At 45.3% G+C, this 19,448-nt stretch overlaps 1 long non-coding RNA gene across 2 annotated transcripts; it reads left to right on the top strand.

Moving 5' to 3' along the window:
* Positions 1 to 3,359: 3,359 nt before the first annotated feature.
* Positions 3,360 to 15,386, top strand: LOC121064999. Of its 2 annotated transcripts, none has more exons than XR_005816855.1 (3): positions 3,360 to 4,159; positions 12,558 to 12,617; positions 13,729 to 15,386. It is a non-coding gene; the product is annotated as an uncharacterized LOC121064999 (long non-coding RNA). The 2 variants fall into 2 exon arrangements; XR_005816854.1 differs by lacking the exon at positions 3,360 to 4,159 and adding an exon at positions 10,642 to 12,381.
* Positions 15,387 to 19,448: the final 4,062 nt, after the last annotated feature.

The raw sequence follows: 19,448 nt of genomic DNA, 5'->3' as shown, positions 1-19,448 counted from the left end.
TCTAGAAAGGATGAAAAATCAAATCTAAAAGGAAGAAAGATTACGATGGGTAATTCTGAGGAATGGGAAGAGTTCCTCATCCAGTTTACCAAGAGCATCAAAACTCCAGCAAAGCTCATTAAAAAAAAAAAAAAAAAAAAAAAAAAGAAAAAAAAAAACAATGCCATGGCTGCTTTTAACCACTAGGAGACGTATTCAGACCACCTCCCGCTTATAAGAGACATGGCAAATTTTAGCTTTTAGGTCAAGGGAATAGTAAAGATCTTCCGTCAGCCAGGGCTGCAGTCATCGACACCTCATCCATGCTTGCGTTTGGGATTGCCAAACTCCCGACGCTCTCAGGAATGCTCGATTTCCCAGACTAAGCCAAAACATAAGCTCCATGTCAACCCAAACTCTTGAAGAGTGCCTACATCCAGCCCAGATTTCCTCACGGTCCCACTCTTCTAAGTGTGATCACGTCACACCCCGCATGGACAGCCAGTATTGACCGAACCGGAGGGAAGGGAAGTGGTTTCACCCCCAATCTCACACACACACACACAAAAAACTTAGGAAATATGAAAAAATAAATAAAATACACAAAGAGAGGGTTCTAAGCCTTTCTGATTCTGGAGGGGTTTGTAGCTAGAGCCTCAACTTCTCAGAAAGTCACTTCAGCTAAAGAGTCCATTGTCATTAAAGACTTATCCTATTTTCATAAAGACTCGTCCTCTGGACTCCACAAGGGCCTGGAAAAGGGGGAAACATTCCTCGACTAGGATTCTTAATTGCTGTGGGCAATATACTCTTTTTGCCTGCAACTGTCACAAAATCTGAGGATGTTGGGTGTTTGATTGTTTTAAATATTAATTCTTGCAAAGCTCCAAATAGGTCTTTGAGGGATTTTGCACTCCTGTGATATTCGTCATTTCAAGGCTCAGAGATCACAAATTTCTTTAGAAAAGTACATCAGGTTGGCTGCAGAAAAAAATGAGATTTCTTTATCCACTGCCAATTTTACTAAACAGGTTCAAAATGTGAAGAGGTTCAACAATGAAGAAAAAGACAAACAAAACCCAGACCTTTGCGACTTCTACTTCATTAGTTTTTCCTGATGAAATTAGTTAAATCAGTTAAATTCTGTCCAGTGTAAGCAGTTCACACACAGAGCAGTTTGCAGGACAAATCCACAGGCTTGTTACACAATTCTAAAGCTCAGAAAATTATTTAGAAAATAGACCTTTTGTTAACTTTTTTATTATCCAAGGAAGTACATAATATCTGCATTTAAAAATGCCTATGCAATTGTTCAGTTATTATGGGTGTGCTTTATTAAAGCAGCTCCCCTACTCCCACTACGCTGCCCACCTCCCTGAGAGCAGCAGCTCATCCCGGTATTTCCCTGACTATTACAGATGTGAGCATGGTAGTTCGATTAGTTGACCTTTTGAGAGGTATTAAACCTCTGTGTGATGCAACAGGATTGTACAGTGCTGTGCAGTTCTCATATGAAGAACAAGCACTGAATAAACCTGCAATTAACCCACAGACGAAATTTGGTCACATGAGGTTTTCCATTCCAAGGTAAGGAAACCTCGCACTCTTCAGAGGTTGAGCTACATCCTACCAGAGAGAGGAAGAGCCTCGATATTTTCTTTTTTGTTCTTCATCTTCAAGAGTGACACAGCTATAGTAACTATTTCGTAGAAGCAAAGGCACTGAAGGCATCTTTAATGGAGTGTGTGGCAGCAAAGAGGCCAGTGTGTTATGCTCTGGATGTAAGTTTGAATCTTGCATGGCAAAAAAATGTTAAATCAGCTGGCTCAGCTATCGGTTTTACCCATTTGTACCAGATCTAGCTATGTCTCTCCTTTGTGTGCTAATGGCTGCCGAAATCTTCCTGCCTTAAGCACGCTGGCCTTTGGTGCACGGCAGTCTTCACGTATTTTTCTCAAGTGGAAGAGCTATCCATAAACCATGCTATTATATATGACTTAACTGTTCTCATCAGCAAATACTACAGAGCCCAGAGCTTGAAAATGGTGGTGCTGGTCAAACAAAGAGGTGGGACTACGTCACAGATGCACACCGGCCAAACAGCCCTGCGGCCACTGCACACTTCTGACGTGTCATCAGGGCTGGACATCTTTTCTTAAGCCTTTTGTATAACCCTGAGCAAATCACGTCACCTGCCAGCCACACAATTCTCTGTAAAACGAGAAGATTTCCCTCATCTGTGGGGAACCACTTCCTAACATAAGCAAAGTAATTGAGAACCTCTGATTAAAGGTGTAAATCTAGATGTTTCATTAAGTAGTACATGAATAATCTCAGAGATCAGACTTCAGTTGCAGGATATGGTGCTGACACACTGACAGCCATTTCTAAAAGGAAGCAGTGTCATGGCTGTGGACTGTTTTTTGTTTGTTTGTTTCTTTCTGTCTTTCTTTTTTCTTTTTTATTAGCCTAGCTACAAGCAGAAGCCTTTCAACAGACAAGAATTTGTACAAGTGATGTTTGATCACCAGTGAACGGTGGATTGCTCGAGCCCCAACTTACTGCCTTCTGCACATAAAGAAGTGAAAGCACCAAGTGAAGCTTTTCCCACAGTAGCGGTACCTACAAGGTGTCTACCCATTCTCATTTGAGGCACGAGTCTACAGCCTTTGCTTTGGTAAGGATGCTTACAGACGCTTTTTTTACCCATCTGCCTGTTTTCACAAAAGTGGCAGGAACTTAGTTCTGCTCAAAATTTTGCCCTTCTGTCACATTTGACTGAAAAGAGATTTAAACATTATTAGCAAGAGAAGGAAGGGTGGGGAGAAATCCATCAGATGCCGTGATCCTACAAAGTCTTTGTAGGAAACCAATGAGAAATATGCAATTAAACTCCAGCCAGCATCAGAGAAAGATGGGAAGACACAGCTGTCATTGGACAGAATGAAAATGCTCTGGCAGCCAAAGAGAGCAACTTTCTGTGAAAGTTTCTTTCCAGACAGCATAGAACATCCAAACATGACCTTTTTCCTCTGGAATCCAGCACTGACTGTTTGTTTGTTTGTTTTTGCTTAAGTTGCATACATCACTGCTGAATGCAGGAAGCACTTAGGTCTTTATCTGCTCTCCAGTCCAAAAAGCAAGAATAGATGGGCAAATTTCCTTTTTATTTCCCAGTTTAGAGAGAATAAATTATATTGGAATGGTACAGAGAAAAGCTGACAGCTTTCTGATGACAAGAAAACCTCCTCTGGCTCCATTCCCAGGAGATAAACATTCATTGTCGTGCCACACACATCTGTACCTTCCTGTGCTTTTCAAGAAGCTGCGGCCACAGACCCAACTCTCCTGGACCTGGCCTCCCTACTCCACAGGGTTAATGTCTGCAGCCAAATGCACACTCATTTGTTTGTGCTCAGCTGCAGGGACAATGGAGCCATAGTGATGTGCAAACAACACCTCGCCTTGTAGGCAGTAAGTCACAGGCTGAATGTTGAGCACAAGCCATGTGCAAGCTCATCTCTGGCCCTTGTCCAAATCCCCCAAGTACAAATATAAGAAATTAGATGGCGCTGAATACCTAAATTTAAACTCTTCCTGGTTTTATGGAAGTAACAGATTGCAGCTCCTTTTTGGCTTCTCCCAGCATACAGGCTCAACAGCTAGCCTGGTGCCCAACTACGTGCAGCAGGCAGCACACTTAAACCATTATTATAGCATCTTAAATGACGTCTGACAACAGTCCACAGCCCTCCTACTCAGGCTTGGCAGAGCCTGCCCCCTATAGCTAGTAGCCATGGGGAGCAGGTGGCCCAGATTGCTCTTCCCAGCTCCCCGTGCCATATTATCCCATCTGTCACAGGCACCAGAAGGTATGCCCACCCTATACACCAGGGCGGGCTGCCCATCTGAGGCTGTGGCTGCTTGGGGGTTCCTCTGACCCCCTCCTGGATCACTGAGCAGTGCTGACAACACCAGGATCAGCTGAACCAGAGGAGCAAGCAGCTGAGCAGCAACTGGACACAGCTCAGCAACATCTCAGCCCACCAAACTCTGACTCTAGGGTCCCCTAAAGACCCAGACCCCATGCTCAGGGGCACCACAATGCAGACAGCTCTTTTACAGAGGGATCAGCAGAGCTGGGTTTAATACACGATGTGAACGCAGCCGTAGTAAGCAGGTGGGTAAAGTCCTGTGCAATTTGCTGTGCATCCTCTTAATTCAGCCCTGCAATTTCTGCTCTGATGATTTGTGCTCAGAGATTGCTACCAGGGCCTGGACTGGCAAAATTCTGCAGGCAGTGGGGGTCCAGTAACCAAAGTGCTTAAGCACATGATAAACATTTTATATATATATATATATATATATATATGGGAAGGGAGAATAGGTGTGACTGAGTGCATTTTTCCAAACTGTACATACCATTGCCCCTTGTCTGAAATTTAGAGGGAAGCCACTGCACGTTGCATGCCCCACTGACATAAATTCCCACTGGGATGTCACTCTGAAACGCCCTGTGCTTGCAGTCAAGGTGCAGTTTGTGCCAGCAGGGCAAACAGCACTGACCCCAGGAAGGATCACCTCCAGGTCCCCCAGGAGCACAGGCTGCTCAGCACCCATCACCCAGAGGACCAGGGTGTCTGAGTGCCTTCCCCTCACTTGACAGGCTCTGAAATGCTATTTCAATGAGTCCTCCCCAATTTAAACATCCTGGCTAGAGGTTGCAGCACTTCAGATGCACTTTTTAACTTAAAAAAAAAGAAAAAAAGGCATACCTGACAGCACAAATTAGTCACAGCTATGGAAAACCTAAGAAAATGCATTAAAATCAGAGCAGAGCCTTGTGTCCCAATACAGTGTTTTCATTAGCTGCAAAGTACAGATAACATTTTTTGTCTGTTGCCTATTTACATTTTGAGAGCCAAATATTCCCTTCAACCAGGAGCACCTGAGTGCTCCATACCCCGCTTTTTTTCGGTGATTTGTGCACTAACCTTTTCTCTCCTTGAAAACTTAACCCAAACCCATGCCTACTTCTAATGGGGGGGGGGAAATTTCCACAATCTGAGCTATGTTCTTTTTGCATCACTCTATTTTTGTGTCACCACCGATGTTTTCCTGCGGCGGGAGCCTGCAGCAAAGCCCTTGCTATGAAACTTTTACCTTTTGGGATACGATAGAGAAGGGAACCTGAAGGGAAATGCCTTCTTTGCTGGCCACATGGAGGCACGGAGAACCCAGGCACAGCCAAGCCAAAATGCAGATGAGATCAAAAGGATGCACACAAGTGCCAAAGCTGTCCCCTCTCACTGCCAGTACCACTGCTGGAACAGGGTATTTGGTCAGGAAGGAAGCCCCCTTCTCATCCCCAGTGGGATTCCCCAAATTTGTGGTGTGATGTGAGATTCCCCATCCTCCTCCTCTACCACGAGCAGCTGCTGCCTCACCCCTGAGGTTGCTCTTGAGTTTTATGGGAGCTAATCGCAGCAAAGGATGTGTCCAGCTGGGATGCAGAAGGGTCTGGCCGCAAGAAGGATTTTGTAGGACCCCTGGTTCCTGATCCGGCTCCAGCACCCTCCCAAGGAAGGATTTCTCCACACCTCCCTGGGCTGTGCTCAGTAATTAGACTGATTCCAGATGTTGCCCAGCGAGGGGCTCTGAAGGAGGAAAAGAGGCGGTTCGTTGTTTGTTTGTTGTTTGTTTTTTTTTTTTCAGAAAAAGGTAGAAGTTTGTTTTCTGGCAGCTGGACTTCATTCGAACAGCCTAGTGGAAAGTTACATCAGTTTTAAAGACAAACTTGATCACAAAGAGATCTTGTATGAACTACAAAAAAAAAGGAAAAGGAAAAGGAAAAGGAAAAGGAAAAGGAAAAGGAAAAGGAAAAGGAAAAGGAAAAGGAAAAGGAAAAGGAAAAGGAAAAGGAAAGAGAAAGAGAAAAAAAGAAAAAGAAAAAGAAAAAGAAAAAGAAAAAGAAAAAGAAAAAGAAAAAGAAAAAGAAAAAGAAAAAGAAAAAGAAAAAAGAAGAAAGAAAAAGAAGAAAAAGAAAAAGAAAAAGAAAAAGAAAAAGAAAAAGAAAAAGAAAAATAAAAAGAAAAAGAAAAAGAAAAATAAAAAGAAAAAAGAAAAAATAAAAATAAAAAGAAAGAAAAAGAAAGAGAAAGAAAAAGAGGAAAAAGAAAAAGAAAAAGAAAAAGAAAAAGAAAAAGAAAAAGAAAAAAAAAGACAAAAAAAGAAAAAGAAAAAGAAAAAGAAAAAGAAAAAGATAGAGAAAGAGATAAAAGAAAAAGAAAAAAGAAAAAGAAAAGAAAAAGAAAAAGAAAAAGAAAAAGAAAAAGAAAGAAAAAGACTGGGGAAATAAACTTTTTATAAAACTCTTTCAAATAGCCATCCTAGTAGAGGAAATAAAGAAAAGGCAAAGCTCACGTTGTCTGAAGGAGATCCATCCATCGTCGTCCACGGGCATGCTACGAGAAGTGGGTGCAGGTGGGGAGGAAAGGAGGAAGTGAGCTCCTGCTGGACCAGGGAGCTGAGACTCAGACACCTTGCCTGGTGTACGGTATTATCATAAAGACAGGGTTAATTAGCTAGGAAGAAACAATTTAGAGAATAGAGATGAAAGTTGGGCCACTTACCTGAAGCCTCATATCAACGCGTTAATCAGGAGGAGACAGCACTGAATAGGATGACTGAAAATAAGGATTTTTGCTAGAAACCCTGAAAAGAAGCTGGAACGGGGTAAGACCTGGGAGATTTCCTTCCTCCGGACACAGCTGAGGAAGACTATCCTTCCCACCACAGCTGGGACGGCAGCGTCCCACCTGAGCTATTGCTGCGAGCACGGAAACTCCCCCCTATTTTGTGTCCTTCTGCCCCCACCGTGAACTATTCCCTGCTGCTGATGCCCTGCATTGGTTCTCTGGTGGCTTCTGGCCAGGTCCTGGGGGACATTTGGTGCTTCTGGTTACGAGCTGATGTGTGAGATGAAGAAACATCGCACGTGGTCCACGCCGAGCCATCCGTCAGACCTCTTGTCCCTGCTTGCCATCTTTCTCGAGGATCTTTTTTGGGATTTGTCTGAGCAGTGTTACGGGGGGCTGGCCCCATCACGGTTACAATTTCAGGCTTCATTGTCCTCTGCGGAGGTTGGGGCAGAGGGGGGTGAGTTTTCTTCTCCAGGTTCCTTCCCTCCTGCCTCCCCCTCGCACAGGAACCTGAAATCCCAGCCCCGTGAGCAAAAGCCGGGAGCCTACCAGGAGAGGAAATGCTTTGAAAATGAGATCTCCTACTTCTGTGCAGCGGAACGGGCTATTTTAGAACCAGATCGCGTTGGAGACACGGGATGGGATGCGATTACTGCAGCTACTAAAGGAAACGCTGCTGTACCCAAAGCACCCTGGGTGCATTTAGCAACACCGCTTACAAAAGTCAGCCCCGAGCAGCTCCCGCAGAAATCCCACCCGTTGTCCGCCTGAGATTCGGCGATTTCCCCATCCAGCTGTAGTTCCCCAGCCTTTTACAAGCCCTCAGAGAATCAAACGCGCTCTGGAAGCAGCTACAGCACGTCACAGCCCTGCTGGGTCTCACCAGGGACGCTGCTGCTGAAATCTTCGATTCTTCCATTTTCTCCTAGGCGATGTGCAGAGCCCTGCAGCTTGCTACCTGTGGATTTATGGCCCTTCAGCAGAATTTGAGCAGGATGCTGCCGTCTCTATTCTCGCCGAGATTTACAGCTGGTTCCGCCTAGAAACGGGCCCCTTTTCTTTTTTTAATTGAGTGATCTGTCTTTGGGGGAAATATTTTATTTCGGGTCGTGTGTTTCAAGGTCTTTGGCTGTGTCACTGCCACTTTATTTAGCTGCCCTGTCGTAGCAGCCTCGTGTACTATCTGTGGCAACCTTCATGGCTCATACCTTCATCTTTCATTTTATGCGTCTCCATGATTCTTCCCAAGCTGCCTCCGAGACCGAAGCATGGCCCTAAATTAGGACTTAGCTATGTGGGAGGCTTTTCCAGAGATTTTTGGATAATTCCTCTCCCTGAAAAGACTTCCTGCAGGATATATGTCCACGGGTGGGAGTTACAGCTGTCATAGCTCACTGTGCTGTTGTGCCACCGTAAATTAGTACGAGCACCAGCTCAGAAAAAGCCCCTGGCTGTAACTGAAGAAAGATCAGTGTGTGCCCACATCCAGCAATCAAATATATGTGAGGCTTTATAGGGGATGGGATGGGATGGGATGGGATGGGATGGGATGGGATGGGATGGGTTTTTTTTTTAATGCAGCTGCACAATATATGCGATTGCTGACATTGGAAGACTATCCTCAGTGCTTGTTCCTCCGTTTCAAAGATAAATAACAAGGCTGGGCAGTTCAGGGGCAAGCAGCATTCTTACAGCGATGAACAGAAGAAAACTAAGAGAAGGATTGGAGTCATTTATCTGGGAAGGACAAAATGCAATATAGCAAACAATGAACGGCCTAGGACATGTGGATTGAGCGCCTGTTTTCCCTTTCATACCGTAAAAGAGCAAAATGTCATTGAAAGAGATGAGAAAGAGAAAATTATAATTTTACAGCAGAGGCACTTGCTCAGTGTAATTACAAACTATGGGACTCTGGAGTTTGCTTAAAACCCAAAAGAGAGAAAACTTGGTACAGGAACAGGAACATATACAGATACAGGAGGGAGATAAACACTTCAGTACCCATTATATATAGGGGATTGATGTTATTCCATCAGGGAAAAGAGAGCTCAGGGCTTGTTTGCACCCTGTGCAGATGTCTCCATCACTAAACCCCCTCCGAAGCAAGCTACCCCACCGAACGGCCATGCAGCCACCCCTGTAGTGAAGTCTGTGTTCCTAAGGGATAGCACCAGCACTGAAGGCAAAGGAGCTGCCTCTGACTTCCCAAAATGTATCACATCTGCCTTTTGTGCCGGTTCTCAGCGCAGTGGTGCACACTAGGGCTACTGTTTAGAAACAGCTGCCAGTTCAGCAAGGGAAAAATATTATATCTGAAAGAGCTGCGATGCGGTGAACTTTCCTGGTTGCCCTGGAAACACCGGGATGCTGAAGGCTCGGGGCAGCTTCGTCCGAGGGGTTTGCGTGGCGCCAGGAGCCTCGGCCACGGCAGCGCTCACCGAGATGCCGACACGAGCATCGATCTCAGCCAGCAGCTGCAGGGCGGGTCAGCTTGCTCCTTCCTGGGATTAATATCAGCTCTCGGCCAGCCCGGTCCTTTCGAGCTGAGTTTCCTCAGCTCGACTGCACATCTGTGCCGTGCGGCAGCCGCTCCTGGCTTTGAGATGCTCGTTGCCCCAGGTGGGCGCAGACACGGCGTCTTGTTTGCCTTGACGAAGCGGCAGAGGGAGCTCAGGCAGTTCAAACATCCCTGGAAGAAATCTAGCAGTGATTTGGGACTTCTGGCTGCAGTACCACACATTGCTACCAGCACACAGCTGTTCTCCAGTTGCATAGCATGACGGAGCCAGCCCGACTATTCTTCTTAGCTCTATTACCATTTTTTTTTTACCAATATTCTCAGCTGCGTGGCCTCAGTGCTATGTAAAGCTGAGAAACTGCAAATTTTACAGTTTTCAGTGGGATTCACATGTGCTCAGTGCCCCTCGGACCAGGACCCTGCTTTGTCCTGCTCTGTAAGGCGCTATTTTGTGGCCAAGTTTCTCCCTCAATGCCAAGGTTTTAAACGACTCGAATAAAAATGTTATTTTGCAAGCAGGATCTCAATTCCCGGATTACGAAGCATTCTAGGAATGGATGGGAGTGTCTTCCTGCAGAGCCCGTGGTGGCTCTGCTGTGACATTTACTGATGAGCACACGCCAGAATTTCATGATCTAAACACAAGATCTAAGTCCTAACACAAGACCAAGATCCAAACACAAGCTTTGGGTCAGATTTTTGTTTCCTCACTCCATCCAACCCAAAGCGGGCTTCCTAGTTGTTTCCTCAGTAACCAGTACATATCGCTCAAATAAATTTAAGATTTTTATGTATGAGGCAAACAAATTGAGATTAGAACAGGTTCCAACAGTGGCCAGTGCCTACCTGATTTAGGGGAAAAAGGCACAGAATTTCCTCCTTTTATATTAAGTCTTTTATATACATGGAAGTCTCTGTCTACGGGTGAGAAATCCTGAAACTAGCAGCTGTGCTGCAGGTTTATCATCTGGGTAGGGAACGAGGCAAATATGGCTAAGGGAACGGGATGAAAAATACCTGCTCCTGAAGATTTCTTTCCAATTTTAATCAATAAAAGATACAACGGTGGAAAAGTTAGTATTTATATTTAACGTCCAAGTTCATAACTCTACAAATTAGAAACTTCTTTTCAGGGAGCACACCTCACAGTCAGGCTGAATGGTTGAAAGGACTTGCATTTGTGGACACGTTTCATGCCTGGTCTTTCATGCCCTTGAATATGCAGGCAATGGAAGCATCAAGGCGTTATTTCTCCTACTAGGTGGAAATAACTCGGCCCTAATGTTGAATCAATTCATAGAATAAACCCTGTGCATAGCTGCTGAGTGAATCAATGTGAGGAGACAGTGAACTGAAAACCCTCTGCAAATAGTCAGAAAAAAATAAAAGGTAGCTTGCAGCTGTCCTGTTTTGATATCCCGGAAAAGTCTGGGCCTAAAAGTCAGTTGGTTGCCCAGGTCCCATTTAGGTTAACGAATTCATCGAGAAGCAAATGAGGGGAGACTGTGGGAAAAGGGACAAAGGAAAGAAATTGAAATTAAAGCGGAAAGGTGATGGAGGTAAGATGGGTGCTCGCAGGTAAGCAGCAGCGTGGATGGGTGAGGGGAGAAGAGTCAAAAGAGGAAACCATTCACAATGGGAGAGTAGGAAAATGAAGTGGGATGGGGTTAAGGGCAGCAGGTAGAGTAGAGGGAAAGCTCAGCCTCTTTCTTTCTGCTCCAAGGTGGGAGCACCAGCAGGGAGAGCTGCCGTTCATCAAAACCCTTTAGCATAACCCTAGAAACCACCAGTCTCTCCTTGCCCTTAATCTGTTTTATTGGGGCATGTTTCCTCCTTTTCCTTTTTTTTTTTTTTTTTGGAAAAAAAAATAGCAATTAGCAATAACCTTGCTTGCAACTTGCAGATCTTTAGAAGCTCAGGTGGAGGCAAGGGCAGCACTGGTGTGCTGGGTGAGGTGCTGAGCAGATGTGTTAGCCCCGAGTCCTGTCCCTGCCAAACTCTTGTAGGTGCTGCCTAATCCTGATCACTCACTGGGCTTTGCTGCCCTGCAGCTGCAGTGCCAGTGCCGACAGCCACCGAAATAGTGGGGAAGAAGAGACAGACGAATGCCAGCTGCAGAAAAAGTGTGCAGCTAAACACGAGGGCATTGTGCAAAACAAGGAGCAGGGAAAGCTGAGGCATGGAGAAGACAAGTGAGAGCTGAGGATCGATGTGTCACAGACACCAGGTTGCCATTGAGCTGCTCCCTCGATGCACACTCATCAAAATGCCACTCCATAAAGGGGATGATTTTGGGCCTTCCACTTCTCTCTGACTGGTAAGCTGCTAAATGCCAGGAGGCTCCAGATGCACGACCATATCCCTCTTCCCTAGAGCATGGACAACACACCCAATCCTGCATCTGGGCTGGGGGAAAATAAATAAATAAATAACATAAAGCGGAGATGGATGAGCAATAGGGTTAATAAATAAATAAAATAAATTGGATGAGCAATAGGGTTAAGAGATTTGTATTTGACAATACAGCGAAAATACAGTATTTGACTGTTGCTTCTTCCCCTGTTGCCATATTTCAAGGATCTCCAAGATTTTTTTCCAGCTCTCAACCAAGTTCTCCTCAGATGCAGCTTCACACTACAGTTTCTGCTGCATGGTCCCAGAGTGGTCCCTTAAGGTTGCTCTCGCTGCATGTTTGTGCTCCTGTTCATCCTTGTGCAGGTCCAGAGCTTTACGCTGGGGCTTTCTGTCTTATATATAGGTCTTTTGGGGGCTTCATCTTTACCCATTGAAACTATAAGATCTGAAATAAAGCTAATAATTTGGGAGGTGAGTCCTTCTTCTCCCACTGCTGCTCAGTATATTCATGCAATAGATGCACCAAGCCTCCCTACGCATCTGCTATCCTGTCCGTGGCCGGGTGCTTTTAGAGCCTTTTATCTCCACGATCTGCTCTTCTTTTTTTCTCTCATCTGCTGGATGGAGGTAATGAAGATTTAAGTACGACGTGCAAACCCATCTGTCCTGGCAGAGCGGCTGGAGCTGTGCAGAGCTGAGGATCTTTGTGAGCAGCTCCATGGGTGGTTCCGCCTGGGGCCAAATGGATTCCATATGCGAGGTCATCTGTCATGCAGAAGGCACCGTCCTTCTCTCTGAGAAATCCTTTTCCTCTCCTGAAATACAGTGAATACACTGTCACTTAACCCAGCATGCTGTTTTGCCATGAAGGTGTTAGTATGGAGCAATTCTTTGGTAATTTCTAAAAGCACAATGGCGTTATATATATATATATGTATATATATATATGTAGTCTGTAGACAGCTAGTGATGCCATTTTATTGATTTTATTCTTGCTGTAGTCTCTTCATGCAGGTGATTCCAGTGCCCAGATACCTTTGAGGAACCTCATCTTGGGTGAGGTGAGTAGTCTGCAATGAAGATACTCCATACCTGATCTTTTAATTGTAGGCTCAGACCATTACACAAGGAGGAACAAGTTTCCACTCTGCATATCTGCATTTCTCATCTATGCCTATAGCTGGGGGCTAACTCATCTGGATTTTTCTTACCATCCAGTTTTCCAGTTCTGATTTCTACTTTTCTGTAGCAGCAGATGTTCAGATTCTGAATATTTTCCAAAGCTACCCAATTATTAGTAGGTATAATTAACACCCGAATCCTTAATCCATAAGCCTGGTTTAGGCTGGATCCAGTCCTACTGTGCTTACAAAATAAAACCTGAATATGAACATCACATCTTTAAAAAGCAAAAAGCAACCCTAGCTCCCAGTCCTACCCTGTACTTGTAGAATACAGAAAGCAAGAAGCACTACTACAAGGTGTAGCTGTTTGCCATAACTGTAGTACAACCTACTACTCACAAACTCTACAGATTTATTAGCGCCTAATTAATTACCGAGACATGTGTCTAAGCTCCAGTGTTCAGGAAAGTGATTAATATTACTCAGAGCTACCAGTTTGTGGGTCATTGTCTGCAAGTCTGTAATCAGGTTGTGGCAGTTCAATGAGATGCACGTTTCCTGTAGCTGACAATGGATTATTCACATAGGATGTGCGGCGTAATCGAGCTAAGGCTGGGGAAGCAAACATACCTTCTGGAATTTGCCCAGTTTGAGTCACACACTTCGGAAAAGATAAAGTTGCATAATTCAGGGATATTTCCATGCATTTGTACTACAAATATTACAATCGTGTTCTGATGAAATACAGCACGATAGGAACAGTCTCGGTTCTTACTAGGATGTAGTTAAATAAATGAGAAGTGCAGATCAGTTTTTGGGTGGTTTCAGTTACGAGGCTATTTCAAGAAACCCATGAGGATTTCTCTAAACCGTGCAGCTGCAATGTGTGCAGGCAAACAGGATGCTGTTCTATCACCAAAGGAATAACAAACAATTCCAAAAGAGGGGGTAATTTGGTTAAATATAGCACTTGAAATAACACGCTAAGAATTCATGGGTTTCGTGATAATTCTACCTTTTTTTTTTTTTTTTTTTTTTTTTTTTGCAGTGGATAATAGCAGAATCCTTACACGGGTAATGACTGCAAATGGTGTTCCTGCAAGAGAAGAAAAGTTGGAGGTAACAGCCGAAGAACAGCGAGGCAAGCTCTAGGAAATAAGATAAAGAAAAAAGCAACTGAATGCCTGAGGTCATTGCTTTGTCTACATCCGAGGCCAGATCCTTGAGGTCTTACATGCACGGCAATGCTGAAAAAAATGTGCAATATTCCCTATCCACTGGGAATGTATTTCAGGTTCTGGCGACTGTCCGAGCATGAGCTCATGCCCTGATTTAGGGCAGCCCAAGGATCAGGCTCTGCCGTCTGTAGGTACCCTTCCCCGGCAGCAGCCAAAAAGGACACCTAAGGAAGAGGATGAGAATTGGACAGAGGTGTGAGGTACTTGTTTCAAAGTTTTCCGAAGCCACACAAGCTTTCGGTTCCCACCGCACGCTGTGGCAGGAAGTCCCAAAGTTTAACCACAGGTGTGAAGAGTCACTTCCTTCTGTTTGCTTTGAGCTTATCCTCTCCTACTTTAACTTGCTACTTCCTTATTCTTTTATTGGAGAAAAACAAGGAAAAATGAAGCTCTCATCACCTTCTCCGTGATATTCATGATGCCGTAGATTTCTCCTGGGCATCTCTCAGATTGAAGAGGTGGACCAGGTTGGTTCTTACATATATTTGACGGTTGCATTCTGCTATCCTCCTTGTTACTCTCCTCTGAATCCTTTTAGCTCTTTAATTTCCCTTTTAAATAAGAGGACAGGAGCTGCACATAGGATTCAAGCTCAAAGGGATCCACAGGTATATGCAGCTGCACAACAACAATCTTTATCCCTTTCCTGACAGTTCCTAACATTTAATTTGCTTTAATAACTGCTGCTAAATATTTAGCAGGCATTTTCACAGAACAACTAGCACAGCCCCATGTTCTCCCTCCTGGCTGGCAGTGCCCAACTCAGGGCCATCACTTCACCAGTGAGTTGAGGGCTTCTTTCCCCTTGTGCATCATCCCATTGCTCTGTCACTGAGAGCCATCGAGTCCTTCTGCAGCTCTTCACAGCCTGTCCTCACCCTTGGCACTGGGATTAGCGTGTCGTGAGTGGTTTGTCACTTCACTCTTCACTCCTTTCCAGCCGTGTATGAGCGTGCTGATCAGGGGACACCGCTGCTGATCAGCCCGTACCATGACACCCGACCGTGGGCCCCCCCTCTCTGTTTTCTAGGTTTTAATCCTCGTTTTATTCATTCAGAGCCCTTCCCTTTTATGCCTTGACATTCCTTAAAAGCCTTTGATGAGAGATGCTGTCCGCAGACGTTAGGAAATAAAAGCTGGTTATATCAACAGGATATCCTTTATCCAGAGGCTTGTTGACACCTTCAGAGGACTCCAGTGGGCCCACATGGCAGGACTTCCCTTTATAAACACCAGGTTGACTCTTCCACAGCACGTCACATTTATCCATTTGTCCACTACTTTGTTTTTTTAATGCTAGTTCCTGTGAAGCAGCAGCACAGCACCAATCTGCAAGCAGCTTCCCATGCCGCTGGAAGACCTGAGACCTGGCGTTAATCTAAAAGAATCATAAAATCACAGAATAGCCCGAGCTGGAAGGACCCACAAGGATCATCGAGTCCAACTCCTCGGTCCACAAAGAACCACCCAAAAAGTCAGACCATGACCAAGACTTGGACAAAGGCTCTCTGGCTGGATCTCTGTTTTCCAGACTGTGACTTTCAGGTGTGGGAATAGAAGGAGCTGGGGTATTTTCCCCAGAATTTCCTCCTAGTGTTTGCTGTTGGTTTGGGTCAGATGCACAAGCGGGCTCACGACACTCAGCACAGCATCGTTTCCCTGTGGCAGGATTTTTCTACCTACCACAAAACGTTACAAACAAAGTTCCCTGCTCCAGCCAGTCCTCTTGGCAAGATGAGCACCGGTCTCCCTTCGGTTACATCTCCGAGGGGCAGGAAAATTCCTCTTTCTCACCATACCCCCCAAAATCCTGGGGGTGGGAGCCCTGCCAAACAAGGGGAGGAAGAACCAGAAAGTAAGTTGCTGCCAGCTTTGTCAGTCCCCAAGGGAAAGAGGTTATTTAGTGCGTGCTGCAATGATCCTGTGCAGTGAATCAGGAACAGGTTTATAGCCCCCAGGCAGCCCAAACTTCCCCTCCCTTCTGAGAGGAAAATTCATGAAGGGGAGAATCCGGCTTCTTTGTATAATCCAGCGTGAATTATTTCCTGATCCTTTAAATGATGATTTTTGTGGTATTGGGGTGCAGATTAATGATTTTTTTTTTTCAGCAGTGATTGCATGGCAAAGCAGAGGGCTGCCTACACCACCCGGCCAGTTGCAGCAGGTCTCATACCACTGTCCTTCTGGGTTGGAGGACAGGTTCTTTACATCTTAGAAAATCCAGAAAACAAAATAAATGACAGAAAAAAAATGTAAAAAAGAGCAGCTGCTAAACAGCTCAAGAAGGGCCTTGTGGCCATTTCCTCCAAAATAAACCGTGAAAGGTAAACAAGCATGCTTGCCTCTCATGAAGAGAACATTTCACCCTTTCTAGCTCTTCATGGCTTTGGGATGAAGCAAACCACCAGCACCTTTGTTCCTTGCATGGGCTGTGGACGTCATCCCGGAGCCCTGAGCCACCCCAAGGAACATCTCGCTTCACCTCTTTTCACCAAACCCCATTCCCAAATATTGCCCTGGGCTCATAGCACGGAGCTGACCTCTCTGGGAGGCTGGGGAGGGTTTTGCAGACACCAGTAAGAACGAGTTGTCCCACCGCAGTGACTCAGGGTGCTGCTGGCAGGAGCGAGGCTGTGCGTGTAGCGCGCTGCCGTCAGGGTGAGTAACCAGGTAAGCACAAGCACGACACCGAGCACGTACACGCTCGGCGTGACACGTAGGGTTGTGCAACCCCGTGTGCCTCTAGTAGACGAGCTCAGGGGTCCACATTTCATATTCCCAGTGTTTTGAGTGTCAGCTGCGTTGTTCATGGGCAAGAGCCTCCACCTCTCTGCACCGATGCATGCTCCTGCCTCTCTCCCAGCTGCCCTGGGATGCTCTCAGATTACCAAATCTAGAAGGCTCTGGTTTAGTTTAGAGGGATCCTAAAATCACCCGCTGCAAGGGATCTGTAGGCTGGCAGACCTCAGGATTCACTTTAATCTCCTGCTTGCCCCATTGCCTTAGGAAGGGCAGAGGTAGACTAAATCTGATCTGAATTACCAGGATTTGGGACACCTCATTCCCATTAGCTTCAGCAAGGAGTATCCATATCCTCTAGGAAGTTTTGAACACAAAGTTTTGACATGCTCCAACCCCTTCCCACTACATAAAAGTTGTAAGCATAAAGAAAAAATGAGGGACTGAGGAAAATCTTAAACAAAAACTCAAGCCTTACAAATTCAGAAGACCAAGATCCACCTATAACTTTGACAGTAGGTGAATGATGGTGAGAACAAAATAAGTCATTTTCAAGTTTTTGTTTGTTTGTTTTTTTGAGTAAATGGAAAAGCCATTCAAGTAACACAGACCACAGTCTAAAATACCACTACAGGCACAGAATGCCTGCCCTGAAATTGCCACAATAAATGGTTGTGCAATCTGAAATATAAATTGTCAAAAAACCTGCGTCTTCATGGAAAACAGCGATGCAAAATCCCCTTTTGCTACTTTGTTTGTACTCTGTCTCCAGAGAAGTGGGAGCAATGCAAAGTCCTTAGTCTCCTCTGGGTGCTATTCTCAAGCGATGGCCTCAGAGTTGTTATAATGTGCAACTTACGATTATAAAATGATGTCTGAGAGAAGTCGGTGACTTGCCCATTTGTTCCAGAAGAAGATGCTCAGGAAAGGATGATTTACTCCATAAAATCCAATGAGAATGAGCTTGGTAAATGAAGAGAATATCAGATGGATTCAGTTTCCAGTTTTAGATTTTTCTACTTCTGTGTTACTCAGTTTATGCTGGACCCATACAAAGCGAGCATTTTATGCACGGATGTATTGACAGCAAAGGAGAAAGGAGAATATGAAATATAGCTGCTGTGCTGATCACCTGCACTCAGGCTGCTCTTTTCTTCCAGTTATCTATGGAGATAAATTCCAGCATGCAGAGCAGTCTCTCTTCTTTGCAGTGCAGAGCTGCCTTTGTTCACTTGCTTATGGAAATCTACCCTGAAATTAGTGATGTTCTCCTATAGAAAACCTCAAAGTACGGTCTCAAAACCCCACCTTTTGTCCAGCTGCGGGGATGGCTACACATCTGGGGGAGCAATATAGAGTTGAAAACAAGCAGCCATAGCAGGGGACAGGCAGAAAATCCTGAGGCTGTCCCTTACATCCCCATATCATCAAATTGTGTTTCACCCCAGTTAAACGGGGTTTGCTGTATGAAAATCCAGATTATGCTGAGCTTCACAGACTCATCTTGCAAACCTTGTACAGCTGTACGTGATGGTGGGTACCTGAACTGAGATCGCTGTCTCTGTTTGCTTGCAGCTCCTATTTGCTCCTTTCTGCCTTTTGCAGGGAGGAATGCTCGTATAAGCACAAATACGAAGGAAATGCCTGGGGAGTAGCTGCCTGCTATGGAAATGAGCTTGGAGGTCATCTGTGAATATCCGCAAAGGAGACCTGGTTCTGGATGAACTTCTCCAGCCAGAGGAGATAAACCCAGTGTGTGATTCATGTGTCCAGTCAAAACTGACAGCACACTTCAGCATAAGCTGTCTACCATGTGCTGCTAATGTATAATTGATAAGCCATGGCTTACTGGGAAAAAATGGTGTGAGAAATACGGAATACATGTGATAAAAGTAATAACCTGATCGCTCCTGAAAAAGAAAAGAGATTGCATTTGTTGAGCAAATCTCAATACATCACTTCTCACGCTGGTACCGAAGGGCAGCTGTTACAGGATGCACAGCTCCAGACGGCTGTGGGTGACAGATTTTACTGCAGAGCGGAGCCAGCCTACCTTTACCCGCTGCCAAGAAGGAAGTCCGGCTCCCTGCCGCCGTCCCTGACCCCGGCGTGCATCCTGCAGCTTCCCTTTCACCGCGCTGCTCCGTCCCTGACCCACGCTGTGCCAGGCCAGCAGCTGAAGCAGCAGCACGGAGCCCTTCGGTTCCTGTGCTGGAGACGTTTTCTTGCTGGTGTAGTTCCCAGCACCAGCATGCAGCAGGACCAGCACAAGGGACCTGATCATAGAATCACAGCATCATTAGGGTTGGAAAAGACCTCCAAGATCATCTAATGGAAGTGTGCAGGCTGCTGAGCCTGGCCACCCTTTCCAGCAGCAGCTACCTATTTAAAAATATAATAAAAATCTCTTTCTCAGCCTCCTAATACCACCTTGCCATAAAAAGAACAACAATGGATGCCAGAGCAAAAGCAAAAGGCTGTAAGGGGAAGAAGCATGCAGTCTTGACTGACCGTGAGAATTAATTTCTGCCATAAAATACGGCTCAAAATCTGAAACGTCTGAGAACCATCCCAAAGCCTTGTCCTCCAGCAGTGAATTTTAAAAGTATTAGCTATGGTTTAACAACACCTGAAAGTACGTGAATGCCTCGCAGGCCAGACTGACGGGCAGGCTGCAGCCCTGGGGAATGTGCCATCTAATTAATTAACGCCAGGCAGCACGAGGGCTGATGAAAGAAAATTGGAGGGGCGCCGAGTAAAGCTCCTCATTGCAACAAGCATGGGGCTCAGT

The sequence above is a fragment of the Cygnus olor genome, chromosome 2 (assembly GCF_009769625.2).
Source record: "Cygnus olor isolate bCygOlo1 chromosome 2, bCygOlo1.pri.v2, whole genome shotgun sequence".
NCBI classification, from domain to species: domain Eukaryota; kingdom Metazoa; phylum Chordata; class Aves; order Anseriformes; family Anatidae; genus Cygnus; species Cygnus olor.
The sequence above is the reverse complement of the archived record's forward strand: the minus strand, read 5'-3'. Positions and strand labels throughout refer to the sequence as shown.